The following is a 7787-nucleotide window of genomic DNA, read 5'->3' on the forward strand; positions in this document are numbered from 1 at the left end:
TTCCTTCTCCGCAGATGAAGCTACAAGATGCAAGGGCAGAAACTCATGTAGAGCATGGCTTACTCAAGTCATCACGTTGCGGGAAAGAAGCTTATCTCATTGTAGTATTCATGCCCGTATAACGAGTAAAAGTCATAATCGGAGAGTTGCCATAATTTGCTGAGCATACGATATGATTATACTCTTGTTTATTCAATATTTGAAAATGGACATGTTTATGTGCAGAACAATGGGAAACATTGTGAGGCGATGACGTAATTCAGTCATCAACGACTGTGACTAATATGATACCATTGTTTCATAAGAACATGCAAATCCTAGACGTTCCATATCTTCTTTATTTCTTGCCAAATCCTAATGAACCAATTAGCATTCCCTTCATCTTGTCTTACTCAATGTATTAATGTAAACTTCAATAATGGAGCGGCACGTCCTTGCACATATCGTGCATGCATGGGAGTGGGCGTGGCGTCGTATTACTCACTTTTGATGTTTCCTGTGCAACCGGACTGAATCCCCTTTAAGTTTACCCCGAAACATGGATGAGAGTAAAAGTCAGAGCAATCTAAATAGAGCATCGTTGTACCAAAGCGAATCGAGCATCGGTCGTGCGCCTGCACCATCAGCCTATATTCCCGCCCGTGTGCAGTACGGTCTAATTACTTGTCTCGCATTATACACGCTCCATTTCGTGGTCACCTGCCCGTAACGTTACACTCCTCGGATGATTCGGTTACGCACTCTGACTGAGAAATAGAAATAATAATGCTTGTGCTGCTTGTGCTCGCCCATGGCGACGAGGATTCGTTTGCTAGAACATAATATCTAACGACTACTTTCGTTTGCGCTTGCATGTGTGTGTGTGTGTGTGTGTGTGTGTGTGTGTGTATGTGTGTGCTGGGTGTGTGAGTGTGTGTGTGAGGGTGCGTGTGTGTGAGAGGGTGCGTGTGTGCGTGTGTGTACTGTGTGTGCGTGTATGCGTTGGTGGGTATGCGCATGCGTTTATGTACTCATTAAGGAACAGTTTTTAAAGTTTGGTTCTGTAAATGATAATCTTTGTTCATTTTGTCAAACAGATAGTCCTAGTCACACTTATTCCTAAACTGCGTCAGAGTAAAGGCGATGGCATTATTGGTTAGTATGCATTAATATGGTTTAGCCGAGTAAGCGGATATGGAATGGAGGAATGTTATTCTGTGATTACAGGGTAGTTCAAATAGAATTAAGTGAATGAATGCAGTGATTATTTTGGTAAAACTTTTGTTAATTTCCTTTCCAGTCAAGAGCAGAATTTCATTAAATTTAGGGGGAAATACAGAGAGTTGTGTAGGGTCTTCATAGAGGAGACATGAAAAAAAGCAATAAAAGGAGGCAAGTCTGGTTACATTTGCAAAAGTAGGAACATTTTGAAGATGATGGAAATAGATATTTTGAGGCATTTTTTTATCTAAGGTTAGCAGAGTGGTACGTCATAGTCCAAGGGTGATCCTTTGTCTGTTATCTTATTTTTTAATGTCTGACGTACAGCCTGTTTTTGTCCAGTGTTTTGTGTTTTTTAAATGAATAATAACAATGATATGATATATACATGTATATATGTGTATATGAATATATATATATATATATATATATGTATATATACACGCGTATATATACTCTCAGTGGGAAATTTAATAAGTTTTTGATTTTTGTATAAAACGAAATCAGTGAAAAAATGCAGAACATCGACCTTTTATTGGTCCGTCCGGATACAAAGTTTCCATATTATGTCCTATATATATTTTTGGTTTATAGAATTGATATCACTGTTATAATGATTGTTAGTGTTAAATATTATTGTTGATATCGGCGCATTAATTTCACGGATGTCATTTGTATTGTATGTTCTTCAAATTGTGATTTGTAAATCTCGATGTATACCTGCAATTATCTAAATGGATAATTGACCTGGTTATGTATGTCATACATTTAATAATAAAGAGATGAATAAAGAAATGATTCAATCATAGATATGTAATATGAATATAATGATGATAAAGCTGTGAACAGGGGTGTATGTATAGTGTGACATTATAGTCATTGAGGTTGGGTGGCTTTAAATAAGAAAAAGATAATCACTTTCTTAGGGGGCGGAGGGGATATGGATAGTTCGGTTTGGTAAACGCATTATACACACACGTGTGATTGATAGTGAAGTGTGTTTCCCTCCCCCCCTCCCCCCCCCCCCCCCGAAAATCATAATGTGATGACATGTTTGATATACCAAAAATGAAGTTGTTCCGATAAATTTCGTCATAAACCTTTATCATATCATAGATAAGGGCACTACCAAATGCAAAAACCTAAAAAAAAATGAAATTTTGCCATTAAAAAGTGTTATACTGTATTTTTAAAATTTTGTCATCAAATGAAATGAAATGAAATAAAAAAGATAAAATGCAATGAAATAGAATAGAATGAAATAGAAATAAACAAACAAAAAGTGATACCAAAATATAAACCATAGATTTAATTAAATCAAAGTGAATTGAAATTAATTATTAGATTAGTTTAGATTAAATGGAAAATGGTCTGATTATGTTAATACGATTGGCTAAAAAGCAACGTTATTCAAAACAGCTTGATTATTCAAATGTGATTTGCAAAAGAAATGAAATTACATTTCGAACAATAAGCTTTAAAGATGACATTGATGATGATTCTAATCGAAAAAACATATGAAATTTTTTAACTCATGCTTTTTTCCCAAAATTGGATTTGAGCTCGCTCAAAAATATCCCCCTTACTACGCGAGACTCCTTTCGGGATTCTTTACAAGGCCCCGACCTAAACTCCTTCTTTTTCATTCTCAACTGATAATAATGCTTTGTTAAAAAATTGTTGACAAACCTTCCAAGTATTTTTTATTTTGTGTGTGTGTGTGGATAATATGATGATTTTATTGACCTACAGGCAACAGGATAAACAAGTATGTTAACATAACTTGCAAATCTATCAGCAACAATGGTTATCGACTTCAAATAAAAAGAATGTTCATCTGCTCATAACGTAAGTGTATGCTTGAAATGATAGTGGCCTGAGAAGGTGGTAGTTAAAAAGGGGAAAGGGGAGACGAAAAAAAAAGTAAAATTATTGTGCCTTAAATTGTGTGCAAGGTGCATCGTGCTGTGTGCAGAAGTGCATGCACCTCACAACAATACTTAATTATCGAAAAAAAGCCAAATATGATTTAACAAAATGTCTGTATAACTAATAATCATCAAACAGAATTCAGAAATAATTGCATTTAAACCCATATATCAAATGAAGTATTCAAAATCGAATTCTTATGCTAGACATATTGTCTAGACAATAAATATTTCTAATGGTTACCTTAAAAGAATAAAATGTTATTAGGGATTATACGTAACGGGTAATGAGTTCCAGAGATTGTATTATGTTTGTCTGTTTGTTTTTTGAGAACACCAAATTGGAAATGAATTGAAATCAATCATCAATAGATCAATCAAAATCATGATGTATGAGTTGTTATTCTGCCACATGTTTGTCATGTTTTGTCATGTTTTCTTTACATGTTTGTATTCTGTGAAATCATCTCACCCTTAAGGACCCTGATCAAGTTGTTTAAGGCGAACATAGTACGATTTTTATTTGTTTGTGGTTGCAAGTCTTTGAAGGAATCTGACAGGAATTTCCTTTTTGCATGTACGAATTTAAGTAATCAAGCAGCATTATCGAGTGGAATGCTATAGTTGCTACCATTTTATTGTGTGTATTATTTTGTTTCTTTGTGAAAATGATTTTGATATCATGGAACGAAATTCAAATAAAGAGTACAAAAATATCTATAAATACATGTATGTTGTCTTTGGTACGAAAGGTTTGAATGTGGCAACCAAAGGATTATCATTGCTTTTGTGTTTTTGTAACATTTGGTTTGCTTGCTTTTTCTCGACATTCCACAGACTTGTCCGTTGAGGTTACAATCATTGTATACAAGGAATGATAAGGAGTTAATCAAATCGTGGCAGCATACTTACAGTAGTTGTTAATACAGGGCTCGACGCTAACTTTTTTCTTCTCTGGTGGCCCGTTTGGGTCACTAAGTTATCTAAAACTGAATAACTGGCCCCGAAAAAATAATGTAGTGGCCCGAAATCAAAGGAAATATTTGCAATCCATTTATAAATTTTAAGTGCCCAATCGGGCCATCAGAGATAGCAGTTTTGGAAATTTGGTGGCCTGACGTCAACATTTTAGTGTCTGTGATATATAAATGTATATTATATATATATATAGTATATATACATTGTATATACAACGCATGATAAATATTCAGAAAAATGCAAATATTGCCGTTTTTGAAAAATTATGCGTTAAATATGGGCTCAATGAAGCATTGAATTGACAAGAGCACAAAAACGCATCTCTATCACACTAAATTCTGTATGATACACAACCTTTTTTGAGAGAGAAATAAGCAGATATACCTTCATTCCCCCAATGACTCGTATTCTATGCATATCCAATATACATACCCCATTTTTTTTTCATCGCTGACAATCTCCCCTAAATTGTATTGATGGTACAGTCCCTCAATCTACACACACTACGCCATCTGTTTCCTACTGTGGAGTATAGTCCCTTAGGGCCCCAGATCACTGATAAGGCGTTGAAAAACATTGTCCAAAACCTTAAGGGGGAATCAAAAATTTCCCCTTTGGAGCGAATTCCTCCTTATAACATACCTCTTTTCGGACTTATATTTCCCTCAATGGACCGTTATATGGTATACTATATATATATTATATATATAGTGCATGAGGCTGAATGCACTATAACAATATAAGCACCGACAAATTCTGAATTTGCCCCGAAGGCCAGTATATATTCAATGAGGCCGCAGGCCGAATTGAATATAATTGCCTGAGCGGGCAAATTCAGAATTTGGAGGTGCTTGGGTACTTGTTATAGTGCAATAAGATGTCATGCACTATGTCGTTATATAAAATAGCATACATACCCAACCCAGGCAAGATAACTTGAAAAAAATTACGAAAGGCCTAACGTTAGATCATAAGACTCTACACGTGTCTAGACAAGCAATAATACCAGTTTCTTTGAACCTGTGTAGACAAAATCCTGAAGATCCAAATTCAACTATAGAGTCTAGGGTCTACGTGGTATATATCTAACGTTTTCTAGGCCCTACGATAGGTTAGGTCTAGGGGCCCCTGGCCTAACGTTATACTAGATCTACGTCACTTACGAGCGACAGCTAACGTTAGTTAAACTAGGTCTACCATGGATCTAACAGTAACACGTTAGACGCCCTACTTACTGCATTGTGGGTCCAGGACTTGGACTAGATGATGTTTTGTAGGATTAGGGATCTACTGGGATTTAAACACCAAGGCTCGTGCCAGGCATCATTGAAGTCAACATTGCTGCACATATGGATTCCGAGAGTGTGTACTGTGTTGTAGATGTCGTAGTAAAAAAGTTCATAGCGTAGCGTGATCAAAGAGCGCTTAGCGTATACCGTACACACCGCTGCCCATATTCCACGGCGCACTTCCGCGTAGAATGTACGGAGAAAGCGGAACAAATCTTGGGTCGACTTGCTTAATATCCGTCGGATTGATTCCCTTGTTCAGAACAGTAGGAGTCCAAAATTCGTAGGGCGTATTTGATGGCATCCTTGTGTCCTTATTGTCTAAGATAATGTTTATATAGATCAGTCTCTGTAAAAGTAGCGAACCTGTTCATTTCAACTTCCATGTTTAAATCTACCGCTGAAAGTCTAGTCCCACACATATAAGTTGCTGGCATAGCCAGCGAGAATTGAGAATAACGATAATATCGAGCAAAGCATACTAGTATCGCGGTTGTGGCGCAATCGCGTCGATAAGGTGCGGGATTCAGGTACTCGATGATTAAATGAGGGAGCAAAAACCGATATCAAATCGATAGTTGGTTATCGTTTGCAATCGTTATATTTTGCATGCACTATAACTTTTGTCATGCACTGCCGGCCTGTATCATAAGTATGTATGCAATTTTATATATATATATATATATATATATATATATATATATATATATATACATGTAAGATAGATAAATATAATAAATACGCATATATGCCAATTTCTTGTACAGGTGAAGGTGGCATGGCATCGTTAAGAAACTAGAAGAGTACACGTAATCAAAACGTAAGTGAAGACCGGATTGACAAGTGCTCAGTACTGAGCGTCGAATTTGTAATCATTGTTCACCAAGTTTTACAGTCACTTTCCCCAAAACCAAAGAGAATCTTTGCATTAATGTTGCAAATTATAATTTGAATTTGATGGAAATTAATGTTTCTCACGTGCAATAGAATTTACGTATAGAAATTACTCTTTTTTTTACCTCACGTGGACAGATGAACCTGAAATGATCGACTGTTTTTTCTTAAATAAATCAATAACTATACATAATCTGATTAATGACTAACTTTTCTCTCAGCAAATGATAATCCAAACAACTCCCCTCCATACACGAACACATTACATACATACACACACACACACACACGCACGCACACACACGCAGACTTATACACTCATTCTCCCTCTCTTTCCCTCTGTCTTTATCAAGCATTGTCTTTTTTATTCTTCGACAATTACACAGACACACAGACACACACGCACGATCTCTTTTCGCCCCCATTTCTCTCCCTACACTGTTCTATGTCATCATTCCCTGATATAGAGGTACACACACATACAGACGCACACACACACACACACACGATTTACACACACAACCACCCCCCCCCCCCCCCCACACACACACACACTCGAACTCTCTATTCGCTTTTTCCTCCTCGAGTGAAAATCCACTCGTCGTGAGGATTCCAACTCTGGTTTCCATGGCAACTACTTTCACATTATGTTTCCATCTTCCTCCTTCTCATCTCAGGGCACGTCGGCGCGTCTTATCCTCAAATTGCCCCATTCCAGTCTCATCTTCACATGGCTAATGTTTTTCCCGTTGTCCCTCTAGACTCTACTTACCCCCCAGTCATACTATAAATCAGTCTTTTGGGAATACCTTCCGACTCTTTGTACATAACTTCACATTTACTGCTCCCCCCCCCCCCCCCCCCGAAAAAAAAGAGAAATATATACTACGGGCTGTTTTGGGTACTCTAGAGGCATGTAACCCAGTGATCAAGTGTACATTTTCCATATACTAGTATTAGTTTTTATTCATTACGATTTTGAGATTGAAAATCATCGCAGGGATGAAACAAAATACATGATGAGTGGCAAGGCTATAGTACAACGAGCTTAACATATTAGACGTCACATTTTGAGAATAATTAGCACACGTGTTCAATATCATCACGGAAATGATCTCGTCGTACTAAAGTCAGTTACTCTTTTATTTCTCTTCTTCCCCCCACCTCTTCCCTCCCTCCCCCTCTCCCAGACTCTCTTCCTCCCTCAGCCCCCCTTCCCCCTCTCTTCATCTCCGTCTTCAAAAGTAGGCATTCCCTGGCGACCCATGCTTTTTTTCCCTCTTTTACTTCTGCTTTCTTCTTTCCAGAACAAATTTAGCCACTGAGTTGGTTGTTATTGGTGGGGTGTGACATCATCCGGCACAAATCGTGATTCGCGAGAGAGAGAACAGATTATTGCTACTTCAAGCGTGCTGAATTTTTCTGCGAGATCTCCATTAATCACAGAGAGAAGTAAGATTCCGCGCTTTCTTGCCAGAGCTTTCGGTACTTCCTTGAG

This window comes from Diadema antillarum, unplaced genomic scaffold (genome assembly GCF_040938485.1).
Source record: "Diadema antillarum isolate AM-2024a unplaced genomic scaffold, OU_Dant_1.0 seq00001316_RagTag, whole genome shotgun sequence".
NCBI classification, from domain to species: Eukaryota; Metazoa; Echinodermata; class Echinoidea; order Diadematoida; family Diadematidae; genus Diadema; species Diadema antillarum.